A 13,991-nucleotide genomic window follows, 5' to 3' on the forward strand; every position below is an offset into this window, starting at 1 on the left:
TATATATATATATATATATATATATATATATATATATATATATATATTTATATATATTTTTTTTTTTTTTTTACAAATTAAAAAAAACTATTTGGGTTGGGTTGGGTGAAAAATGACCCTGGCATATTCTTGACTGTTTTTGTGAGATTCATGCATTGCATACTCTCAATGGGATGGTATGAACCTCCCACAACAGTGGATGCTATTTAGTATCAACAACACTTACGACAACACAAAGTAACTGTGTGCTGAAAGAGAAATGTGGCTTAACTGACATTCACACACACACACACACAAAACAAAGGTACACATACCTACGATTGCACATTCCCAATTACATTTTCCACTCACTCATTGACTCCATCAAATCATTTGTTTAGTTTCACACCTTTTGCATATACTTGGCAAAAACATTTGTGCCATTTCCTTTAAGCTCGGCCATTTAGAGAGAAAAATGCACTTAGTAACGGGAACTAAATCCCCAGCATCTTTTATCTAAATAGCTCTAGAAAATTTGGGGGCAAAAGGCACTCACTCAAATAATGTGATCCAGCTTAGAGAAACAAGTGGAAAAAGACTGCAGGCAAGTCCTCTAATGAGGGATTATTTTGAGGGGCTGACTCTGACACAAACGCTGTTAATGGTCTCACCCTACTGACTGGCATGGGGAGGTCGATGTGGCCCATTGAAGCCTTTCAGGGGGTCTGGTCTGGTTTATAGAGAACCTTCCTTATTAGTGACTGTCATGCTGTTTTACTCTGGGGATCTTTAGCAAGGGTTTTAGGGCCTTTGTGTGATGTTTAACTTCAATGCTGCTGTGATCCCAGTGTCATCAAACATCAGACGGTAATTTGCCTTGACATTCCAGTTTAGAAACGTGATCACCTGGTTGTCAGCAGTCCATAATGGAAATGTAAAGAAGGAATGAGTTACAGGCTTTAATGCTGCTTGAGTGGCTTGAGAGTTAATGTGAGTTCATATTCATATTTAAATCAATAAATAATAATAATATATAAATTCAAATGTTAAAATATATATTTACACCATAAATAATGTATACAATTATTGAGTTTGAAATAATCAAATAATATTTTGAAATTAAACAGTATAAAATGTATTTTTAAATATCAAATAAGATTTTTTAAATAAAATTAATATTAATGATCATAATTATTATTATTATTATTATATTTATTATCAATATTTTTATTATTATTATTAGTCAGGGTGTCAATAAACAAAAAAGAATCATACAGTTGGCAAATTGTATATATTAAAAATATTTATCATTAATATTTAACATTTCTTATTGCTTTCTTGTTTAACAATTATAATACGGTATTTTGCACCACTGTAATAAATAAATGCAAATATTTTCCAACCATTTCAGCTTGTGAATAAAGAATCTAATTTATAGTAATAATAATATTATTATTAATAATAATAATGATTTTTATTAATATTATCATAGGCAGAACTGGTGTATATTTTTTGGCAACAAAGGTAAATAGTTGGCGGAATATCAATAAATAATAAAATCCTACGGTTGGGAAATTTGTATAAATTAAAAATATGTATTATTGACATGTAACATTTCACATTGATTTCATGTTTTCAACAACTATACTTTCATTAAATAATTTGCACCGCTGTAAGAAATAATAAATAAATACAAAATGACTATATCAACTTGTGAATAAAGAATCTTATAATCCATCCATCCATCTTCAACCGCTTATCCGAAGTCGGGTCGCGGGGGCAGCTGCTCCAGCAGGGGGCCCCAAACTTCCCTATCCCGAGCCACATTAACCAGCTCTGACTGGGGGACCCCGAGGCATTCCCAGGCCAGTGTGGAGATGTAATCTCTCCACCTAATCCTGGGTCTTCCCCGAGGCCTCCTCCCAGCTGGACGTGCCTGAAACACCTCCCTAGGGAGGCGGCCAGGGGGCATCCTTACCAGATGCCCAAACCACCTCAACTGACTCCTTTCAACGCAAAGGAGCAGCGGCTCTACTCCGAGCTCCTCACGGATGACTGAGATCCTCACCCTATCTCTAAGGGAGAAGCCCGCCTACCTGGAGTACGCACTCCATCGGTTTCCTGCATAGAATCTTATAATATTAATAATAATTATTATTATAATGCTGTGACAGGGCGGGGCCGGGTCGTGATTATACACACCTGGTCCCTTATCAGGATAATTAAGCCTCCGAGAGGGATAAAGGCCGACTGCGGATGGTGGTGCGACGAGAGAGAGGTCGTTTACGGGCAGCTGACCGTCACGTGTGTTTGTGTCTTTTGTCTCTCAATAAACTATTATTTATATTGTCAAGCCAGTTCTCGCCTCCTCCTTGCCCGCTTATATCCCTTTACAAATGCTAACCACTGAGCAACTGCCACCCATTTATTAATACAAATAATAATAACAAATGCAGTGGTTGCACTGTCGCCTCACAGCAAGAAGGTTCTGGGTTCGAGTCCCGGCTCAACTGGGATGCATGTTCTCCCCGTGTTCGCCTGGGTTTCCTCCGGGTGCTCCGGTTTCCCCCACAAGCCCAAAAAACATGCAGGTTAAGTGAACTGGAGACTCTAAATTGCATGAGTCCCATGATGCTTTGCGGGCGATATGGGCAGAAGTTCCGGTTAAGCATAAACAGTTGTTAAGTTATGTACTAATGCAGCATTAAAAATGATGGAAACTTGAGAACAAATTATCACAGAATTATAACGAGGCGATATTGTTCTTCCTCACCTATCTGTTAACGATTATGGGTTTCAGGAAGATTGCCAAATATCACAAATAGAAGCATTTTAGTTATTTTATTGACCCTTTATCCATCGATGGAAGAACCTGAGCAGACTCACCTGAAAAGCTATGTAGCTTATTAGCACCTTCACAGCTGTAATGTTGGACATGTTTCAAGATCTGTAGATAATCATGTTTATTTTAAAGCATATATTGAGTCTAGTCACATTCACCCATACACTCACACCAATGACGGCAGAGCTGCCATTCAAGATGCAAGCCTGCCATTGGGAGCAACTTGGGGTTCAGTGTCTTGCCCAAGGATACTTCGGCATGTGGAGTCATGTGGGCTGGGAATCAAACCGCCAACACTGCAATTAGTGGCTGACCCGCTCTACCAACTGAGCCACAGCCACCCCAATATGTCATATATAATCTTCATTTTTGGGTTAACTATTCCTTAAAGCAAGACATGCACATTCTGCAAAGACACTCAAAAGAAAGTGAATTGCTGGCAGGATACATGCAGGAAAGTGGAAAATCATAATACAATTCATTTAAAACGTGATAAAACATCTCAACAGCATGAAAACATCTTCACTTCTCATAGACAGTTCAGGTAAAACACTGTTCCTTTTTATACTCAGTAATAATGCCATTTCAAAACATGTGATGGATTCACAAAGGCCAAAGCTGAATAGAAATGAACAAACTCTCAAAATGTCTTATGAACTTTCAGCACATGTACACACATCTGTTAACACTATAATGCTATCGTTTATGTAATTCATTGCGCTCCGTTTCTGAACGTCTATCGAAGCCAGACCGTAACGTCAAGTCAACTCAAGTCAAGTCGACCTTTATTTAAAGAGCACATTTAAAAGCAACAGAAGTTGACCCAAAGTGCTTTAAAGATCAAACAAATAAATAAATAAATAATGACAGAGTGATTAAATATGACAGAGTGATTCAGTTAAATATGAAACATGATCAAATAAATATTTAAAATTTTGATAAAGCATCATGAATTTATCCATTTCAAACTATTCAAGGATCTATTCAAAAGCTACCGAATAAAAATATGTTTTTAAAGAATATTTGAAAATGGCTAATGATGAAGCTGACCTCACATGGAAAGGGAGACTGTTCCAGAGATTGGGAACTATCACAGAAAAGGCACGGTCACCCTTAGATCTATAGCGGATCCCTCAATAGAAGTTGATCAGAAGGCCTGAGTACTCTGGTAGGGGAGTAAGGGAGGAGAAGGTCACTGATATATTGGAATTTTTATTTTTTGAAATGTGATCCCTCTTTCTTGACCCTGTTAAAAGCCTAGCTGCTTTGTTTTGATCCAGCTGTAGGCAGGTTAACGCAGTTTGGGGGAGACCAGTGTACAATGAGTTACAATAGTGTGATGTAATAACAAGTGAGTGGATCACAATTTCCACTTGTCTGTCCAAAGTCTTTATGGGAAATATTTTTTTATTTTAGCGATAGATCTCAGGTGGAAAAAGCTACTCTTGACAACAGCACTGATCTCCTTATTGAAAAGTAACGAGGAGTCTAAAATCACTCACGTGATCTTGTACATTTGATGACAGAGGACCCAACTGGGCAACTGTGAATAGTCAGCATAACAGTGATAAGATATGCTGTACTCTGAGCTCAGAGGAAGCATATACAGGGAAAATAACAAGGGTCCTAATATCAACCCTTGAGGGACACCACACTGTAATTGAGCCAACGTTGAAGAAAAATGACCTAAATTTACAGAGAACACCCTTTCTTTTATATAGGTGGAAAACCACTGGAGGGCCATACCCTGGATGCCAACCATATATTCTAGACGATTGAGGAGAATATTATGGTCAATAGTGTCAAATGCAGCACTGAGATCTAATAAAACTAAGATGACAGGTGAACCTGAATCCATGGAGAGAAAAATATCATTAGTGACCTTCAACAATGCAGATTCAGTGCTGTGCAAGTGTCTGAAATCAGACTGAAATGCATCTAAAATGTTAAATGTATTTAGATAGGAGTAGAGCTGTGAATAAACAACTCTCTCCAAAATCATGGAAATAAAAGGCAGTTTGGTGATTGGTCTGTAACTGTTGTGTATTACCAGATCCAAAAGTGATTCTTTTTAAACAAAGGATGTAGAATTGCATGTTTAAAACTACTTGGAACAACTCCACTTGCTAATGAGCTGTTAATTATAGCTGTCACACTGGAACAGATAGTCATGAAAACTTCTTTAAGAAGGCGCGCAGAAAGAATATCCACCATAACGGTGGATAATATAAGTAATCCCCGCTGTTGACTTCTTGCTAATGAAGTGAAAAGAGCACACAAACAAATTATTCCAAGCTTTTTCAAACAGATATTCTAAGTCAATATTTCTGTAGGCAGCCGATGGAAGAAGCAGCAACTGGGATTGGAGCGCTTTGCTTTGCGAGTGGTTTCTGATCATAACATTGCTGTTTTAGATAAAACTTAAGTTGTGCTTGATTATTAGGATAACCATTAACTGCACACATTGTCTGGGAAATGTTTAAGACATCTTACAACATTTAAAAAACAAGAATCTAAACGAATGACACGCAAGCAAAAAAGTCACCGGCAACACATAAAACACCAACCAATCGCACTTCCGCTAGTCAACCGGAAATTCTGCCCAACTTGCGGAATGGACTCTTCTTCTTCTAGAGTTTTATGGTAGATTGAATGCCATTTGGCGCATTAGTGCCCCCAACAGGACATTTTAAACCTCACTGGCAAAAAAAAGGTATTTTGTCAAATCCTGACACAAACACCAGAAGACTTTGTTTGTTTAATTTTTATATATATATATATTTTGAATAAATTTTATCCCTTTTCTCCCAATTTGGACTGCTCAATTCCCAACACTTAGTAGGTCCTCATAGTGGCGCAGTTACTCACCTCAATCTGTGTGGTGGAGGACAAGTCTCAGTTGCCTCCGCTTCTGAGACCGTCAGTCCGTGCATCTTATCAGGTGGCTCGTTGTGCATAACACTGCGGAGACTCCCAGCTTGTGGAGGCTCATGCTACACTCCACTATCCACACACAAATTACCACGCACTCAATTGAGAGTGAGAACCACTAATCGTGACCATGAGGAGGTTACCCCACCACTCTACCCTCCCTAGCAACCGGGCCAATTTGGTTGCTTAGGAGACCTGGCAGGAGTCACTCAGCACAACCTGGATTTGAACTCACAACTCCAGGGGTGGTAGTCAGCATCAATACTCGCTGAGCTACCCAGGCCCTCTCTATAACATATTTTGAGTTTTCAGATATTTTGTCCTTTGGGCCAAGAAGAGTGGATAAGGAACAGGTGGTTACGCCAATTTTCATTAATTTATCATATAATTCCTTCCTCGCTTTATCAAATTTCAAACATTCAAGTAATACAGTTTCAGATACTCTACATACATCACATAATTCATCCAGATGTTTTCCTATAATATAAAGATTTGCATTCAATCTACAAAGGCCAAACCTAAGTCTGGACAACAATACATGTTGGAATTGGTTATTTCCTGAAATGTATCCACCATGAGTTTTAACGTGGCTGTATTGAGAAAAGATGTCTCCCCCTACTGTCATCTTCCCATTGGTGCTGCCATAGCGTCCCAATACCTGACACTAGTTTACTTCTTAATTCGGTTCTTCCAAATACCACTCTAATGCCTACTTTCTCTTGTTTTAATGACACTTTAGCAAGTTTATCTGCTTCTTAATTGCCCTTAATTTCGTTATGTGCAGGTACCCATAAAAACGAATGTCACATTCTGAATGAACAATTCAGAAGCAATATTAATTCCAGGAGCAATATTTAAAATCTTAAACTTTTCAGCCCATATTAAACATTGCCTTATATGACATACAAACTTTTTCTTTGATTTGACAAAATCAGAACATTCTTATAGTACTATATTAGCAGGACAATCCACAGTTCTTCCCCGGAGTTTGTTCCAATAATTGAAAGTTAGTTTAATTCTTCTTATATCTAATAGCTCTTCCCCATTTCAAATAATAGTGCCGGGATTGGAGTACTTTTAAAAGCACCACTACATATTCGTAGTGCATTTGCCTGTTCTAGATCAAGCTTTTTAAATTACAATCTGCAGCTGATCCATATGTTTGACACCCAAAATTAAAAACAGTCCTAATCATAATTTGATAGATAAGTAAAAGAGTACTCTTATCCCCATTCGTAGCCTGTTAAACATTGCATGATACTTAAAACTGTATTGTTTTTTTCTATTATTTTGTTAAAGTGTATTCTCCATGTTAATTTGGGATCCAGCCAAACTCCTAAATACTTAAAACAGTCAACTCTTTCAATTGGAGAACCATTTCATTTTAAATTACCTTCCAAATTTGTTTCTAGACCAGCTAAAATTTGAATAATTTGTCTTAGAAATAGATATTTTAAAACCCCATTATATTGCCCAGCTGTCCACCTTTTTAATGCTCCCTGTAGCCTTTTCATTACATTCAATCCATTTTTCCTTTCGCCCGAAGAGCCCCATCATCAGCATATAGGGTGGTCCCAATACTTTGACCAACATCTGCATAATCATAATATTAAACAGTACTGGACATATCACACTTCCCTGTGGGGTCCCATTACTTACATGAACAATATCTGATAGTAAGAAATTCTTTATCCACCAATACATTCTTCCCCCAATGCCACAGTTTGCTAATTTGAAAAGCAGTGCCTCCCTCCAAAGACTGGGCAAGCTAGCCTCCATTTAGAAAAACATGGTCAAGCTAACCCCACGCATATACAGGTCCTTCTCAAAAAATTAGCATATTGTGATAAAGGTCATTATTTTCCATAATGTAATGATAAAAATTAAACTTTCATATATTTTAGATTCATTGCACACCAACTGAAATATTTCAGGTCTTTTATTGTTTTAATACTGATGATTTTGGCATACAGCTCATGAAAACCCAAAATTCCTATCTCAAAAAATTTGCATATTTCATCCGACCAATAAAAGAAGTGTTTTTAATACAAAAAAGTCAACCTTCAAATAATTATGTTCAGTTATGCACTCAATACTTGGTCGGGAATCCTTTTGCAGAAATGACTGCTTCAATGCGGAGTGGCATGGAGGCAATCAGCCTGTGGCACTGCTGAGGTGTTATGGAGGCCCAGGATGCTTCGATAGCGGCCTTAAGCTCATCCAGAGTGTTGGGTCTTGCGTCTCTCAACTTTCTCTTCACAATATCCCACAGATTCTCTATGGGGTTCAGGTCAGGAGAGTTGGCAGGCCAATTGAGCACAGTAATACCATGGTCAGTAAACCATTTACCAGTGGTTTTGGCACTGTGAGCAGGTGCCAGGTCATGCTGAAAAATGAAATCTTCATCTCCATAAAGCTTTTCAGCAGATGGAAGCATGAAGTGCTCCAAAATCTCCTGATAGCTAGCTGCATTGACCCTGCCCTTGATAAAACACAGTGGACCAACACCAGCAGCTGACATGGCACCCCAGACCATCACTGACTGTGGGTACTTGACACTGGACTTCAGGCATTTTGGCATTTCCTTCTCCCCAGTCTTCCTCCAGACTCTGGCACCTTGATTTCGAATGACATGCAAAATTTGCTTTCATCCGAAAAAAGTACTTTGGACCACTGAGCAACAGTCCAGTGCTGCTTCTCTGTAGCCCAGGTCAGGCGCTTCTGCCGCTGTTTCTGGTGCCTGTGCACGGTGGCTCTGGATGTTTCTACTCCAGACTCAGTCCACTGCTTCCGCGAGGTCCCCCAAGGTCTGGAATCGGTCCTTCTCCACAATCTTCCTCAGGGTCCGGTCACCTCTTCTCGTTGTGCAGCGTTTTTTGCCACACTTTTTCCTTCCCACAGACTTCCCACTGAGGTGCCTTGATACAGCACTCTGGGAACAGCCTATTTGTTCAGAAATTTCTTTCTGTGTCTTACCCTCTTGCTTGAGGGTGTCAATGATGGCCTTCTGGACAGCAGTCAGGTCGGCAGTCTTACCCATGATTGCGGTTTTGAGTAATGAAACAGGCTGGGAGTTTTTAAAAGCCTCAGGAATCTTTGCAGGTGTTTAGAGTTAATTAGTTGATTCAGATGATTAGGTTAATAGCTCGTTTAGAGACCCTTTTCATGATATGCTAATTTTTTGAGATAGGAATTTGGGGTTTTCATGAGCTGTATGCCAAAATCATCAGTATTAAAACAATAAAAGACCTGAAATATTTCAGTTGGTGTGCAATGAATCTAAAATATATGAAAGTTTAATTTTTATCATTACATTATGGAAAATAATGAACTTTATCACAATATGCTAATTTTTTGAGAAGGACCTGTATTCTAGGCATTATGGTAAGAGACCAATTTCACTTCAGAATGATAGTACACCACCTCAGAGTATCACTCACACTATGTCAGGGCATTTTGGTGTTGAATTTCAAAATTAAAGCCATATAAAATCTGTAATGGCATTGTCATTTCCAGTTAAGTTATTTTCATACCTAGCCCCATGTTGTTTGTTATCCTCTAACAATATTCTTTATTATTACAGGGACACCGATAGGAGGTGGAGTATGTCAGTGTGATGCGTTACATGTGTCACATGTCGAAGTGATAGAAATCACTATAGAGTTAACTGTATTGCCAACTGTTGACAATATGGTAGTAATAAATAAATAAAAGTAGGTGATAAAAACAAATATATATGTATATACATAAAGACATATATATATGTAAAACCATGCTTCAACACGGAGGAATTTAATGGCACAAGCTGGTGTTCCAACTGTCTACCCTGGCATGTTCCAGGTCTTTGGCGTCCATGTCCTGGCACTGTTCATGGAACCACCTCTCACATGTGTCACAATGGATCTATAAAATTACGAGGTGGAAATATCATGGTACTCTCTCAAATTTAGACCTGTCAGTATTTTTGAACAAATGTTACCCACTATGTAATTAGATTACTCTTCATATAGATTACAATGAATATTAAAAGTATCTATCTCAAAATAAACACACCACCTTTACCTTGCCTCATGGTCAAAAGTAAAAACAATAAACCTCGCTGTAAGCCACACCTGTATCAGTTAGTCCTACACTTAAGTAGATTACCATGGATACCCACAGTGCCACCCTACGTACAATTGTAATGGCTCCAACAGAATGTAAGAATTATCAGCATCATTTACTTAATGTATCAAAAGTAAAAGTAATCATTAATGCATAAAAACGGTCCCTGTCTGTGTTATGTGTTGATTATATACGTTGCATTTCACTGCTGTAGATTTTTAAGGTTGAGCTACTTTAAATACTGATGGGTAGATTAATCTACAGCAATGTATCATATTCTATAACATCATCATATGTTTGTAGCATCGCTATCCTGTGAGAACCACATATCTCTAAATAGTTTATTTAGCTTAAGGAGGATAATTTCCTAAACCCATAAAGGAACACTTAATCCTTCAGTTTCTCAGAAAACTTCAAATTCAAAACCACCATATTTGGAGATACATGGTTTTCACTGGACAGGATTTGAGTAAATGTTCTTACTTACGTTCCACCACTGATTGTAGACAACTGTAGATTGTAGAGTACATAAAGCAGAGTACATTGCTCCCACCCACTGGGATCAGTCAAAGAGAGAAGACAGCTTCCTATGATGGGAAGTAGGATTGATGGTTGATAAGGAAGAAACATTTAAACAGCAGTTACACCAACCTACGACAGGCACTCACTCAGGCCTTGAGGCAGCATGGGCAATGACCGAGGAATTGTTATGGTTGAATGTACTCAGTTTTATTGATCAGTGATACAGAAGTTGTAAATGTATTTACAAGTGTTGCATATCTCAGTTATATTTGTATTTCTTACATTTACATTTCGGACATTAAATACCTCAATGCCGACCCACTGTTAACAAACACGACAGCCTTTGTCTGGGCAGTCCGCCCGTGGAAACGTAGCTGGAAACGGAGAAGGAGATCCGGCGTTCTCGTCAGACTAAGAAGTTGCACAAATCGACCCCCGCTACCCAGCATTCTACTGGCAAATGTTCAGTCTCTTGACAACAAGCTCTGCGAGCTGAGATCGTGGATCTCGTTCCAATGAGAGACGAGGGACTGCTGCATTATCTGCCTTACAGAAACTTGGATGTCTGAGGAGATTCCAGACTCAGCCATCGAACCCGTGGGGTTCTCCTTTCACTGAGCGGACAGAGCAAAAGACCTCTCAGGTAAAAGCAGAGGTGGTGGTGTATGTTTTATGATCAACAAATCGTGGTGTGATCAGAGGAACGTACATTCTGCTCTCCTGATCTGGAATTTCACATGCTTCTGTGTCGACCATTCTGGCTAACAAAGGGGATTCACAGCGGTCATTATCACAGATGTGTGTACATTCTCCCACAAGCCAACACAGACCGGGCTCTCAAGGAACTGTATGTTAGTAAAAATGAGCAGGAAACTGCGCACCCTGAGGCCATTTTCATTGTGACCGGCGACTTTAACAAAGCCAACTTCAAGTCAATAGCACCAAAATACCATCACATTAGTTTCAACACATGAGGGGACCTGGTTTTGGACCATTGCTACTCTCTGGCTACAAATCCCTCCCCCACCCACCATTTGGCAAATCAGACCACTCTTCCATTTTGTTTCTTCCCACTTACAGGTAAAAACTGAAACAGGAAGCACATGCCCTCAGATCGATCCAGTGGTCAGACCAATCAGATTCCACGCTACAAGACTGTTTGATCACATGGATTGGGAGATGTTCTGGTCTGCCTCTGATGATGACATCGAGGTCTACACTGATAGCATAACGTTTTATCGGGAAGTGCATAGAGGATGTAGTGCCAATCAAAAATATATGGATCTACCCCAACCAAAAAGTGGGTGGACCTCCACTTTTAATTCGGGAATGCGGAGGAGCATAAACAAGCAAGTTATGCCCTCTGAAAAACTATCTGAGCAGCCAAACGCCAGTACAGGGACAAGATTGAAGGACAGTTCAATATAACCGACTCTAGAAGCATGTGGCAGGGAATTAAAATAATCACAGACTTCAGAGTGAATACAATCTCCGCCGTGAACACCGCTGCCTCTCTCCCAGATGATCTTAATAATTTTTATGCTTGTTTCGAGGGCAATAACACCGCCCTCGAAACACCGCCCCGTAGCGGATGTAAACCGTTCCTACCAACAGTTGAATATCCGTAAAGCCACGGGTCCAGGCGGCATTCTGGGCCGCGTTACCAGAGCATGCGCGAACCAACTGACTGGTGCTTTCCCTCTCCTTGTCTGTGGTCCACACATGCTTTAAAACATCCATCATTGTGCATGTACCAAAGCAATCCAAAATCACTTGCTAAAATGACTGGCGTCCTGTTGCTCTGACCCCCATCATCAGCAAATGCTTTGAGAGATTACATCTGCTCTGTGCTGCCTTCCTCACTGGACCCACTACAGTTTGCTTACCACAACAACCGCTCCACTAATGTTGCATTGCATCTACACCACACATCTCTCTCCCACCTGGAATAAAGGAACACATATGTGAAAATGCTGTTTGTAGACTACAGCTCAGCATTCAACATCATAGTGCCCTCAAAGCTTGATGAGAAACTCCGGGCTCTGGGCTTAAACAGCTCGCTGTGCAGCTGGATCCTGGTCTTCCTGTCAGGTAGGTGCCAGGTGGTTAGAATGGGCAGCAACATCGCCTCATCACTGACCCTCAACTTAGCCCACTCCTGTATTCCCTGTAGACACATGACTGTGTGGCAACACACAGCTCCAGTGCCATCATTAAGTTGGCTGATGATACGATGGTGGTAGGTCTGATCACAGTCTGCAGAGAGGAGGTGCACACTCTGACATTCTGGTTCCTTTTAATATCCATCAGAATTTAGAGGGAATATATGTGTATATATATTACATTTTAGAGGCCTTTAATTTTGAAATTCAACACAAGTGATATTGTGTGAGTGACACTCTGAGGTGGTGTTCTATCATTCTGAAGTGAAATTGTTCTGAGGAAACAGAGTTTCCTTTTCATATATATCTTGAATTTATAGAAAACACAGCATATATATGACATGTCAGAGGGCTTTAATTTTGAAATTCAACATTAGACTGTCCTGATATTGTGTGAGTGACACTCTGAAGTGGTGTACCATCATTCTAAAGTGAAATTGGTCTGTGGAAACAGGAAGTTTCTCAGTGACATTTTATCATTTTGGTGCTTAAAAGTCAGATGGTCTTCGGAAATGTATTCTTTATTATTAAGTTTGCAGGTGTTATTTTTATTTGTGTTATTAAAATGTTTTATTTTTTTGTTTAATATTAAGCATTTTGTTTTATGTAGTTATTTATGTATTTGTCTTTATTCATTTATAAAAAAAAATTCATTCATTCATTCATTATCGACCGACTGATCGATTGAATGAACGTGAAATCACGTTCACCGGAAAGTTGCTTTTATTTTGAAATCAGTTCTTACACGCTCTTACCGTAATGCGTAGTATACATGCGTGCCACAAAACAACGTGAAGGCTGGCTTGACAGCAGTCTCCAAGGCTTCTAAATATCTATAAACACAGCTATTATACTTTCCTTAGCCATAGCTCTTCTAACTTCATGTTCTATTGCTATAATATTACATAATGTTGAAACCTTTTTCTAAACCCACTTTGATAATTAATTAAAATATGTTTAATCTCTAAATAATTTACCAACTGTTCTATATCCAACCACCCTTTCCATAATTTTACACAGTACAGATGTGAGTGCAATAGGGCTGTAGTAGGATATTCTGGGGTCCCTGACTGTATATTGCTTTGGACCCTTCTCCTATTAAAAAAATACAGTTTAGATTTGTTGTGGGCCCCCTGGACCTGTGGGCCCCTAGAATCATTACCACCTTTCACCCCTCTAGCTATGGACCTGGGTCTATAGGACGATGGTACAGATGCGTCTTTACCTGGTTTAAGAACAGGGATTACTACAGCATGCTTCCAAGCATGAGGTAACACTTCTTGCTCCAATATTGTATTCATAAAGCAAAGAATTTCTGAAGCAAGCGTTGTCTGATACAGTGGACTCGCTGAGAATATTGCGGATAGTTTGAAAAAACCTTGGGATATGAATATACAAAACAGTCAAACTGTTAGCAAATTCTATTATCAAAAATATTTATGATAAAATGT

This window comes from Xyrauchen texanus, chromosome 3 (assembly GCF_025860055.1).
Source record: "Xyrauchen texanus isolate HMW12.3.18 chromosome 3, RBS_HiC_50CHRs, whole genome shotgun sequence".
Taxonomy (NCBI): Eukaryota; Metazoa; Chordata; class Actinopteri; order Cypriniformes; family Catostomidae; genus Xyrauchen; species Xyrauchen texanus.